Source organism: Antechinus flavipes, chromosome 2 (assembly GCF_016432865.1).
Source record: "Antechinus flavipes isolate AdamAnt ecotype Samford, QLD, Australia chromosome 2, AdamAnt_v2, whole genome shotgun sequence".
NCBI classification, from domain to species: Eukaryota; Metazoa; Chordata; class Mammalia; order Dasyuromorphia; family Dasyuridae; genus Antechinus; species Antechinus flavipes.
This window is the reverse complement of record NC_067399.1, coordinates 240,901,351-240,915,106: the sequence shown is the minus strand read 5'-3', so window position 1 is coordinate 240,915,106 and position 13,756 is coordinate 240,901,351. Positions and strand designations below refer to the sequence as shown.

At 33.9% G+C, this 13,756-nt stretch overlaps 1 protein-coding gene across 1 annotated transcript in view; it reads right to left on the bottom strand.

Annotated features, from left to right (window-relative positions):
* The window catches only part of DOK5 (docking protein 5), a 145,196-nt gene that overhangs the window by 129,718 nt on the left and 1,722 nt on the right, over nucleotides 1–13,756 (bottom strand). The window lies entirely within an intron of this gene.

Here is a 13,756-nt window from a genome sequence, read left to right as displayed (position 1 = left end):
TAAAAAATTTTTTGACAACTTTTTAAGCATAATTAATTTCCTTTATGATCCTGTGTAACATATTTTATGAATTTTTAATCATTATTCTGAGATAGGATTCATAAACTCTGTCAGATTGAAATAAAAATGACAAAAAATTTAAAAATGAATGCCTTACCTAAAAGGATTATTGTGTTAGTAACACAAGTAGAGAGAAGAGGAGAGATGCAAGATATTTCGTGAAGAGAGACTCTACAAGATTTGACAGTTAATTTGAAATAGGGGTGAAAAAAAAAAAGAAGTACCATCATAGCTTAATCATGGATCCATTGGAATATTTAAAAAGTAAATGCTTGTTCCCATGAAAAATAAAAACTTTTTATCCACTCTAATATTCTCTTTTCTGTATCTATTTTTTCAGTTTTGATAGTGATTGTCCCCAGTCACTATCAAACTTGAAAAATGATTTTTAGAAATTTACATGACAAAATCAAAAGAAGGATCTCAACTTCCTTGTTTCATATGTTCTTTATCCTATGTTAATTGCACTAAGTAACTCCCCTTTTTTTGGAATGCACATCTTCAACTCCAGGGTAAATTCATTTCCAAACATAAAATCCACCAAATGATGAGAAAAAATTGGAGCAGCCATCATCTTACTAGCTATCATTCCACCACATGGGTCATTTTCAACTTCAAAAGTATTCAACTTGTCCCATTTCAAAAAAATATGTTTTAAATCTGAGCCCATATAAAAATACCTAATCTATTCTAATGGAACCTCTTTCCTGTGTCTTTCTGTGTCACTAAAGTGGTTTTAGTTTTAGACTATCATTTCAGTACAATAAAGAATCTTTCACTCCTATGGGCAAATCATCAATCTAGTTAAGAGGTTGTCCAGAAGCCCGGGGAATAGTTCTTCCTTTTAAATCTTTAATCAATCCAGAAACATCTGGCAGGCAGCATCTCTTCTGTTAGTCTATTTATTACACAAATGTTTCTAAGAAAGAAATAATAGCCAAATGAAATCAATGGTTATAAAGAAAATTACATTGTCTTTTCTTGTGGAGTGACTTATTTGGTAGCCAAAAGCTTTGCACTGAATTAAAACAAAATCAGGTTCACAGATGAATGCATTTTCTCTTCCTCTGGCTACAAACAAGCTATAAGCAGGATTTGTTTTTATGAGACTGGTTGGTGTAAGCAGGTGCCTGGGAAAGAAGTTGTAATTATGCCTTTCAAGCCAAGAGAGTTAAAGTAATACCCGTAAATCCTGTCCACTATTTAATTATTGTCTATTCAAAAGCCAAATATGGTTGGCTCATGATATTTTGCCACAAATATTCCATGAAATTCAAATAAAATGAACCAGCTAAGGAAGCACTTGCCTATGGTGTAAAATATTTTGTGGAAGAGAGTCAGCTGCTTCAAAATTTAATAAAATAAATCCTCCACTAAAGTCTTCCTCTGAGACTTGAAGACGACCCTAAGTTCTAGAGACATCACAGAGCAATGGATAGAGAATCAGATAGAAATAATCAGGAAGACTACAATTTAAATCCCATCCCAGATACTTATCAGCTGAATAATCCTGGGCAAATCTCTTGGAGTTTGAATGGGATTTTTGAAGTCCATCTAAGTCCAAGTTTCTCATTTTATAGATGAGGAGCAGAGGCCTAGAGAAATTAGATGATTTGTCCAGGGTCATACAAATTAGTAAATAGTAGAGCAGGGACGAAACTCCAGTCCTCCAAATTCAGCACATTTCCCTCTGTCCCAAGCTGGTTCCTGTCTCATTCTTAAGTTTTTGTTTTTGTTTTCCTTCATTTGTAAAATGGGCACAAAGATATCAATAGTATTGAATTTACAGAGCTATTGTAAGGATAAAGACAGTCTTTGCAAAGTGTTTTATTAGCCTAAAAACATAGTATAACCTGAGAGAAATTATTCATTTTCTATTATATTAATAATCCATTATTATATTAGCATCTGGGATTTTTATTTCCTCATTTAGGGCTCAAACCCCATAGAAAGTCAGTCAGTCTCTGAAGGACATGGCTAATTGATGAGATATCTCTAATCTTCAAGGAACTAACTTCTATTTTCTATCCAGACTCCATCTAACTAGGAGAACTTACTTCTGTTTAGAGTATAAACAGAATTCACTCTAAGTAAATTCTAGATCTGAAGAAATAAGCCCCTGCCCTTGTAAGTCTCCATTATAATTTTGGACAACCCGACTCATGAAGAAGAAAAACAACTAGAATGAGCTGTATAGAGATGGAGTTCCCTGTACAGATTGCTAGAACAGTTGAATCCCATAATTAAGGCATATTCTCAGCAAGAGAAACTGAAGATTTCTAACTGATTTCACTTGTCAGAGGCATCCCCTTTTCCAAAAGTATATCAAGACTTTCAGTTTTTCCATGGTTTTGTCTTTGGTTTTCCAAGAGAAACTCTGATCATCAATTTATTATTTGCTAATCTAATTAATTTAATTACTCCCAAACTCTGTCAGCATCTTTTATTTGTCACAAACCATTGTTGTTGTTGTCATTGATTATTATAGGCTATTTGGTCATCACAGCACTAATTCTGGTGGGTTCTATTAAATTGGGAAGGCTTTGAGCACCAGCACCAAAACAGATAATACCTATTGTCCAAAGAATATTCTTAAAAAGTTTGAAGATGCCTTCACATATGTGTTTTGGCCATAGTACATCATGAAGATTGTCTCCTGATTTACAAGGCCCAGGAATTATATTATGTTGTTCTATCAGGCTGGATTATCAATCAAAAAGACCTGGATTTGAATCTTGTTTCTGACATTTATTAAACATATGATTATTTGCAAAACATTTAATCTCTCCAAACTTCAGTGTACTCTTCTATAAAATAAAGATAAAAGTTTCCAAAGGGTCCATCTTAAAGAGTTTTTGTATCAATCAGACCACAGAATCACAGAACTGAGAGTTTGAAAGGTTATATGAAGAAATCTAATCCAATCCTTCTGTCACTTTGCAGATGAGAAACTGAATTCCAGAAAGGGTTACATAGGTAACAAGTAGCAGGGACAGGATTTTGACTCCAAATCTGAAATATTTTCTATTGTTCTATGGTGCCAGTAATATTATGTATAAAATGCTGTTGTTCATACCAGTGGCATCATGGACCCTTTAAGCAAAAGAAAAATAAAACATTAAAGTTTCATTTAATGAGCTAGTTCCCTGAATTCCTCCATCCTGCCCCCACAAGCGGTATCTTCCCTTTCCTACTTTCCTTTTCATCTCCTTTTTATGTATTGTCTCTTCCCATTAGAACTCAAGTTCCTCCAAATCAAGAAGTGTCTCTTTTTTTTTGACCTGCATTTGGGTCCCCATCATTTAGCACAATGCCTGGCACATAGTAAATGCTTAATACATATTTGTTAACTTGCTGGCTACATTTTTAAAAGAAAGGAAAAAAATAAGCAGAATAATCTGATAGGAAACAAAATCAAAATTCATATACTAGACAAAGGTAGAAGCCTTTGATAAGGCTAAGGCTTCTTTAACTGGATTCCAGTTAAAAAGCCCTGTCCAGTGGGAGATTCCTGGACTAACTTTTCTACAACTAGCCAATGAATTCTGAAATTCAAATACAGTGGCAATAATCCCAGAGGGAAAGGTTAAACATTCCCAATAACAGAATTTTTAAAAAATCTGAAACCTGCTGAGTTGTTTCAGGAGAATAGTGAGGCAGCTTTGACAGCTGGTTAAGAAAAGGGAGTTTCCATTTCCAGAATATCTGCTTAACAATGGAGTCAAAAACAAAGCATCTATGAATTGGAGATTGGTACCTTGAAAAGATACACACCCAAATCCAACTTTTATTCCAGGTTGCCCTTTTTTCTAATTTTTTTTTTTTTTTTTTTTTTTTTTTTTTTTTTTGCTAGGGACACACAACTCCACCTTTTCTATGATCAAGTCTCTCTCTGTCAAAGCAAACAGAAAAACCATCATTGTTTATTAGGAGACTGGCTTAAGACTCAAGAGCATTTAGATTTCAGATGTCTCATTGATATTTCCTGCCTACTCCGGAATCTAATGTGTTAACAAAGAAGACAATTTCAGATTTAATGTAGTAACTAAGATTCCTTCTGGCTTTAATGATCTATAGCTGAGGAGAACCTTAGAAAATAGGATGTCAGAATTGGAAAGGACCTTTAAAGGTTTGGTCCAATTTCTCATTTCACAGAGGAAACTGAGACATACTTGTATAATTCTTCATACATTCCAAAATATTTTAACAACTAGTTTATTTTTCAAATAATACTCTGTTAAATATTAGTGGAGAAGATACCAACTCCCATTTTTTTAAAGTTAACTGAAATAACAAAATTATGACCGTCAATACCTAGAATTCTGGCCAACTGATTCACAGTCCAAAGTTGAGTTGCTTATTTTTGAATGAATTTGCAACATTTCAAATAAGTAATTCAAGAAAAAACAGAATATTTCTTTGCATTTACAAACCTAAATAATTACATATCTATATTCATATATCCTCCCACTATGATTTCATCAGTATAGAGTTTCCAGTTAGGAACAACTGATCATTTTGGGGTTTTTTTTGTTTTTTTCCCTTATTTGATAGAAAAGAAATAATATAAAGTTGATCAAACTAATGATAACAAATGATTCAGACAGATTCACTAACCCATTTAATATATTCTCATCTAGCATATGGCTCAACTCATCTTCTACATGAAAATACTTTATAATATTTCCCAAGGTGATTTTTAAAGAAGATTAATCATCTTCAATGTGTTTCTAAATCTTAAATGGCAAGCCTTTCTCTTTAAAACAGAAGAAAATATAATCCCATGAGCCACAAGAATCCAATTGAAAATGACCATGGCTGATGGCTCCTATCTTAGAGAATACAGTCAAGAAAGCATCAGTCCAAGCATTAACCTTAAACTACTGCTGAAATTACAAATTATGCATTCCCACGCCAGCAGTTCTCTGAAGAAAGTCTCTAGTATCCTATCCACTGAAAATAGAATGAATGATTGTCTACCTCACAATTCAGCAGCACATTTTTCACTTTGACTTTCAATTTGTCTCCTTAAGTTTGAAAAGAGTCAAATCCCCCATTCAACCACTTCAAAACATCCAGCAAATGATAGATTCAAGTAAATTAAAGCCCTTTCTTTTTCTTTTTTTGGTCAAGATCACAGGGAAAGAAAAGTTATTTTAATTCTTTATATCACTCTTTAAACTTGAGTTAATCTACTTAAATGCATAAGTGTGATCACTTTAAAGCAATTATGTAGATTGGAGTCCTACTGTCAGTAACTAATACCCCATACACAAAATCAATTCATTTGTGAAAGGCAAACCAATTTTAAAATTATTTCATAAGATCAATCTAATAATAATAAGCTTCAAATGTTTTGTTTTTATTTTTAAATTCATTTTACATTTTAAGACAGTATTGTGAGGTACTGAAAAGTACTTTGAAAAATAATGGTACTTATACAAAATGTCCCAAAATTCTGATGCATTTTTAAACTTGAATCATTTAAAACTACACTGAGACTCTGGGGACACTCTGAATTTAAAACTGTCACTGAGTTAATAAAATTGTTTTATTAACTGACAACTTTTTCAGAGCTCAATAAAATTTTATTTTAACCTTAGTTAAGCCATTTGAAAATCAGCTAATTCATCTTACTAATAAGATTATTGAGTTGATAGCTGATAAGAAGGTCTTTAGTTCAAGACCCTCATTTTATGCCTACGGAAATGCCATAAAGAGGTGACTACCCAGAGGTCATGATGAGAAGAAGTAGGAAAGCTGGGACTAAAGCACAGGTCTAACTTCAAATTTAGAGCACTGCCTACCATACACCACCTCTTGATGTATTAGTATGGGGGATTGAGAGCCTGAAGTCTGAAGGAAATGTGCCCTTTTAGGGTGTCATATAAACACAAGGCAATAAAACTCAAAATAGAAGAGTTTAAACAGAAACAGATACAAATGCTATGGATCACACGTCATCTCAACATTAACTTTCTTTTAAAGCACCAGGTTGGAGAGATGAATGCAGAAAACACTTCTATCAAATATGCAGGCCTGGGAATTGTTTTTAACTATTAAATTGTAAGATTTCTTTGTGTTTGACAGGTTAATTTTAATTAATTCATAGTTTATACCATGATCAAAATGGTATTATAATATATATATATATATATGGGGTCCTCGAACTTTTTAAATAGGGAGCCAGTTCACTGTCCCTCAGACTGTTGGAGGGCCGGACTGTAGTAAAAACAAAAACTTTGTTTTGTGGGCCTTTAAATAAAGAAACTTCATAGCCCTGAGTGAGGGGGATCCATGCCCTCAGCTGCTGCATCTGGCCCTGTGGCAGTAGTTTGAAGACCCCTGAATTTTATATTATAGTAGATAAAGTGCTGGACTTAAAATCAGGAGACAACTTTCTGAGTTCAAATTTGGCCTCAGACACTTACCAGCATTATAACCCTGGTAAAGTCACTGAAACCTGTTTGCCTCAGTTTCTTGAGCTGATAAAAGCCAAGTATTCCACCATTTTTGCCAAGAAAATCCTGAATGCATCATAAAGAATCAGATGTGACTGAAAAATGGCTAAAGATCAAACATATACATTCAGGGCCATTAACCACAACTAGATATGATTCAGCTTTCTCCCCTCCCCCAAACTTTGAACTTAGAGAATTTAAAAGACTTTAAGCGTTTTATCCTATTTATATTATAAGATCATAAGAATTAGAACTGAAAGGAACTAAACAGAAAAATCTAATCCAATACTCTGACTTGACAGAATAGGAAACTGGAGTTTGGAGAGGTTATTAGTAAGTTGGACAACTATCTCCTTATACTCCATATCTGCTTTTTATTTCCATAAATTTTACTTTTCTACTACAGTCCTCCTTCAGATCTCCCCACCTCGCAAATCTCTGAGTATGAGCCTAACTACTAAGTACGAGACAGCTACGAGGAGATCCTGAAAGCTTCCTCCAGTGCTTCCTTCCTACAAAATGACAAAATCACCAATATTTGTTTGTTTGTTTGTTTGTTTAAATAACTTTTTATTGACAAGAGATCACCAATGTTTAAAGCACCAAAGCAGATTGGACAGGGCTTTAGCTTGGTTTTAAGAAATTCAAATTCTTCAATAAAATTGCAACTCTGGAGACCAGGACAAAAATGAAGAAAACAGGATACGGAGAAAGCTGGATTTTTCCCTGGAAGAAATTGACCTAGGTTCAAGTCATAGCATTGATATTTTTAAGCTGTGTGACAATGAACACACGTGGTCCCTTGGAGTGCAGTTTTCTCATTTGTAACATGAGGATAATCATACTTATATTCCTTATCTTGCAAGGCTGTGATGAAAATATAAATTATAAAGATTATGGAGAGATAAATGATAGATAAAGATATGTATGTATGTATATGTGTTTATAAATATTTATTGATTATGTACATATATGTTTGTGTGTATATATGTGTGTGTAACATCAATGAGTGTATTTGACTCTTCATAATCCCATTTAAATTTTTTTTTGGCAAAAATGCTGGTTTGCCATTTCCTTTTCCAGGTCATGTTACTGGTAAGGAAACTGAGGCAAATAGAGGTAAGTGACTTGCCCAGAGTCACAAGCTAATGAGTGTCTGAGGACATATTAGAAAGATGTCTTCCTCACTCCAAGCCCTGCACTCCATGCCCTATGGCGCCACCTAGTGGCCCAGTTCATGGCATAAATCACAACTTAATTACTTACTTAATTAATTAATTGACAGTAGCATCTATAGAAAATCAGTCTTAGGGTCCGGAAGACCTGAGTTCAATGTCAGTCTTTTGTACAAACTCACCATTTGACCTGAAGTGACTAGAACCCAGGCTGTCTGAATCATAGTATACTGTTCTTTCTACCATATCAAATTGTCTAATTTGGGTTTTCTACTGAATATGCTCTTTGAGATCGCAATTATAGGAAGGGGTGATAACCTGCATTAGCAGAGTATGGTTCCTCTCTAATAATAATAATACCAACATTTATACAGCATTTACTATGTGTCAGGTACTGTGCCAAGAACTTTATAATTAGTATCTTATTTGATCCTCACAACAAATTCTATTAATCCCATTTTATAGATAAAGAAACTGAGGCAGAAGTGAATTGACTGGCCTGGAGTCACACAGCTAGTAAGTGTCTGAAGCCAAATTTGAACTCAGAAATTCATGAATCCAGGCTCCTATTCTAAGTGCTGGCAGAAAGGAAAAGCTCTGAAAGGTTTCTCTTCCAATGAATCTGCAGGTAGTCTTAAAAAAAAAAAACTATCAGAATATGAATACTTTGCATTTATAGAGAGATAAGCCTTTTGAAGTCATAAGTGGCTTCATTTATGTTTTTGTATTCCTGATGTCTAGCACAGTTCTGTGCTCAAAGTAAGCATTATCAATATTTAATAAATGTTTGTTATATTAATTTGACTGAAATATTTTTAAATATATGATAGTATTGAAGACATGTATAATATGAAATGAATGTGTGGCAATTATGAAATGAGGATGAGAAAGCCTGACCAATCTATGTGAGTAATCCTTAGATAAGAAAAGAAAAAGGGTTCCAGAGAATCCTTTATGGGAAACTGATCAACTGAGAAAATAATCTTCCCAAAAAAGAGGTCTTATAATAAAAATGTTTCATCACAAATGTATTAAAATAATAGTAATTTATTTCAGATTGATTATCTTGTATGAACCTTACAACAAAATTAAGAAATAAGAAAGGGGAGGTTATATTTATCCCATATTTCTGATGTGGAGACCAAGGTTTGAATGACTAATTTTAAAAAAAATTGGCAAAGTGGCAGAGTCAATCTGCAATCCAGGGATTCTGATTCAAGAATCTTTTCCCACTTCACTACCTTTGTCTTGTTCTTACTGAAAAGATAAAGAAATGCTTTGTCAGAAATCAAATGAAAGTCTTCATAATGATTTAAGTATTGTCTTTACAAAGGTAGGTCAAATACTTTGGGGAAGAGGAGTCAAGATTTATACACAATCACTTTTAAAATCCAAACAGCCAATCTTTTAAACAACTCATCTGATGCTTCATTAAAATATGGAGATAATCCTGAGTTCTCAAAGGCTAAGCTAAGGAAAGCAGGCTGGAAAAGCTTCAAAAATGGGCTTAAAAGCATAAAGACCTCTGATATCAGGCTGGTTAAATATGAAGAGGCTCTTCCTCAAAAGCATGTTGGCCATTGTGATATTGATGATATTTTTTATCCAAAACAATTCATAAACAAAAATATCTATGGAAGGAGTATGTAACAGATGAAAACAAGTCTTTAAAGGTTTGAAAAACAGGCAATTTTCCGATGATCTCATTCAATATTAGTGCCTTCCCTCTAATAATTATGTCCTATCCTTTATCTATCTTATTGGTACATAGTTGTTTTCATGTTGTCTCCTCATCAGACTGTGAACTTCCTGAGAGTAGGGACTTTGAGGGGAGGAGTGATGCTTTCTTTGTGCAATGCCCAGCACATACTAAGGACTCAATAAATGCTTGTTGGCTGTCTGATTTAAATATCTAATATAATGAAGTAGAATCAGATGGGACTAAGTTTTGGAGTGTTCCAATAACATCATTTCTGGAGTCTTTAATCTCGACTGAATCCAACCTTAGACTTGTCTTTTTTAATAACTCCAATGCTAACAAAATGTATTCCCAAATTGTATACCTATCTTTAGAGAAACAACAATTGAAAAAGAAAGAAAGGAAGGGACAGGAAGGAAAGGATGGGGGAGGGAAAGAGAAGGGGAAGGGAAGGTAAAGGAAGACAAAGGGAAAGGGAGGAGAATAGAAGGGAAGGGAAGGGAAGACAAGGGGGAAGAGAAGGGAAGGAAAGACAAGGGGGAACGGAGAAGAGAAGGGAAGGGGAAAGGAAGGGAAGGGGAAGTGAGGGGAAGAAAGGGAAGGGGAGGAGAGGGAAGAGGAACTTCTTCCATACTATAAAGTATCTCAGCCTTTCTTAGTACAGTAAATCAACTTGTTAAGATTTTGGTGTCATGATTCTCTTTGAGAATGAAGAACAAACAACAAGGTCACCTGAATAGGAGATAGCTCTCAAATCACAAAAGTGCAACGAGAGCTGAGCTAATAAACAAGCTCAATTTGCACAAGTAACATGCAGTTACCTGTAGATATAGCTCATTCTACAAGGTATCCTTTTAGCTTGCACCAAAGGAACTTAGAGGATATTTAATAAACCTTTCCTTTCTCTAAAATCATGTTTCATTGAAAGTAGAATGCAAGTTCCTTGTAGGCAGGGACTGTTTATTTTTGTTTTCACATTCCTTGCACCTGACATGGTGGTGCACATTGTTGAATTCAATTGAAATACATAACCTTGCACCTAATTGACTCAAAATTGTTGCATTCTCTTTTCTGAACTAAGCTGTGATTATTTGATCACTAAGTGCTAAGCACTTAATTGGGTACTGAGGGATAAGTTTCATTTAGCAGGTAGATAAAACATAAAGATAGATAACTATAATACATATTATATGATAAGTGCATTGTTGTTCTTCAGGTCTTTAAGCATGTCTGACTCTTTATGAACCACAGCACACCAATATTGTCTATGGGGTTTTCTTAGCAAAGATATCAGAGTGCTTTGTCATTTCCTTATCGGGTAACTAAAGGAATATAAAACAAAGTATTAGGTAAGATCCCAAGGAAGATCTATACTATCGGTGGTAGTACTATCCCCAATATTTAAAAAGAGAAAGCAAAATACAGCAAAAGCAAATGACATCCCAAATTACACAATAAATCAGCATCCCAATTTTCTATTCCAAACTATTCTTTAGTATTGATAACTATAAAATTTTAAGAATCAAAAATAAGTGTGGTGTTTAGGGTAGATCCTCTTTAGAGGATTTATTTTGGGGAGAAATAGAATTTATGTAATAGATGAAAATTGTATAGCATGAAAAAATATGGAAGGACTGAAATCTGCACTAGTGAAGGGCATACCACATACTGATGAAATCATGTCTCTTGGCAAACTAATATTAGAATTCCATTAGGCTGTGGTTAGCTTTGCTAGATGCCAATATGTCTGCCTGCTGCTTCAAGACAATTGCTCCCTTCCTAAAATCAATCTAATCATCTTCAAATATATGATGCACCCTGCCCTAATGTGATAAATCTGAATAACAAATAGGTAAAAGCTGAGGTTGGCTCTTAACGTGGAATATAAGATGCCCATGAATAGATTCTATAAATTTGTCTGGGAAAACTGTTTTTCCTAATTGAAATATGGAATGTTTTTCAATTATGAATGAAGACAATAAAAATTATTTAGGAAAGGAGTCTATAAGCTTTAACATATTGCCAATGAAGTCCATGACAAAAAAAAAAAAAGTTAATTGATGACATTTTGATTACATTTTATAAAAGCTAGTAATAGCTACCCTCTATTGCTTAAGTTAGACCAGAGTAATGTCTAAACCTAAACCTGGCCAGGTAAATTACTTTTGATATTTGTTTGTAAACAATGGATTAGAAATGTATATAAATCTACAAACCAAAAACTATCTGCTCTCCTGAATATGCTTCAAAGTTACTTATCTGTTCCTGTCCTTCTTTCCTAATCCACTAGGAATTCAATTTGTGTTGTGATGAAACTGCTACATAATTTGATGTAGACACAAAAGCACTGAGCAAGGACATAGAGGATCTAGTCCTTGACTCTGCCACTAACTAAATGTATGACCTTGAGCAAGTCACTTTTCTCTATTTTTATTTGCAAAGTTTCTTTCAGCTATAAACATTATATGTCCTTTATTCCAAGCTCCATGCCCCCTACATTTTCTGATATCCTTTTTAATTGGATTGCTAGAATCTTTCATTAGTGTTCCTAACATTCTAAAAACAAATTTTAAGTAAAATGCATATATTAACAAGTATTATAGGATTTATTCTATTATCCTCCCCCCTAATAACCAACAGCATTCAAAAAGTATTCTGAAAGTCATATAATTTAAAGCATAATCAAAAAGAGTAAACCCAAAGTATTTTTAAGATATCATAATATGTGCAATTAATGCAATGTACTAGGAGTTACATGGATTTCTTTTACTTTTATTTCAAATCTTTTCCAAGAGTCAGATCTATAAAATTTCAATTGCCATAATATAGAAAAATATTTTCCATATCATAAACTGTAAAGTTATGGTAAACAATCTTTTCAATAAATTATCATGTGTCACAAATGAGCAAAAACTTATTCTTATGAATGATTCAGGTTTTATGTATTAATGGTACATGTAATATTGCTATTGGAATAGTCCCTAAATATTGAATGACAATTTTTTGCAAAATCCAGACATTATAATCAACACTGGAGCAATGAAATTAGTAGATTTTTCCTCCTTGCTCTAAACATTTGGTTTGGCACAGATGCAATAGGTTATAATGCTTTTTAGTACTAAATGATAGACAAGATTTTAAAAAAAGGGGGGGGCTAATCTTAATCTCTTCACACTTAGTCTACTTAATTGCAGGGGTACATAATTATAGGAACAAAGGTATAAGACTGCTCTAGACTAGAATAGTAATAATGTCATGCCACTTAATTTACCAGAGGTTATTCTTCCCTATCCTACCCAACCAGAACTTTCTCCCTCCCTTTCATTCATTCATCCAATATTTACCACTTTGCCAAGAAACTTGAAACAAAGTAATCAGCAATAATAATAATACAGTAGAAAGAAAGAAAGAAAGAAAGAAAGAAAGAAAGAAAGAAAGAAAGAAAGAAAGAAAGAAAGAAAGAAAGAAGAAAGAAAGAAAGAAAGGAAGGAAGGAAGGAAGGAAGGAAGGAAGGAAGGAAGGAAGGAAGGAAGGAAGGAAGGAAGAAAAGAAAGAAAGAAAGAAAGAAAGAAAGAAAGAAAGAAAGAAAGAAAGAAAGAAAGAAAGAAAGAAAGAAAGAAAGAAAGAAAGAAAGAAAGAAAGAAAGGATCTACAGAATGAAAGGCATTGGTACAAATTTGTAGATTGTATCACAATCTTCCCTCTCTTAGAACACCATCAAATTGCACATATGAATTATTCACTGAAAGGTAATTTGAGCTTTCTTTTCTCAAGATTTCTCTGGATGGTACACTACTTTTGGGATCATCTTCTCAACCCAGAATCCACTCAATTCTGTCCTCTATCCTTCCAAAAAATGTTCCCAAAAAACGGGGGTGGGGGGGTGGAGGGGAAGGAGGGAGGAAGGGGGTGGAATTTGATCCATTTATGCCAGTCAATGGTCAACAATCATTTATTCAGTGCCTTCTATATGCTAAGGATCGTACCAGGTATTGGGGACACAAGGAAAAGGGGGAGGGGGGCGGTCCCTGTTCTCAAGGAGCTTATAGTCTGTCAGAATCCTCCTCTGCATGAAAATTGTTTCACAATAACTCAAACCTTGAATGAGAAGGAAAAACGAGTTAACTCATTAAACTCCAGCACCTGACCATGTTTAAATAAGCAGACAGAAACTCTATTTGAGGGGATAGATGCAAAGATGTACTAAACTAGGCTAGATCTCTCCATTCCCAAACTATTTCATTCTTAGAGTTCAATGATCTTCCTCTATTAAGCTTCAAAGAAGCATTCCAACAATGGACATCCATCACTTAACTAAAGGTACTTTAACCTGTTCATTGCCTAAATTGACCTCATTCTGC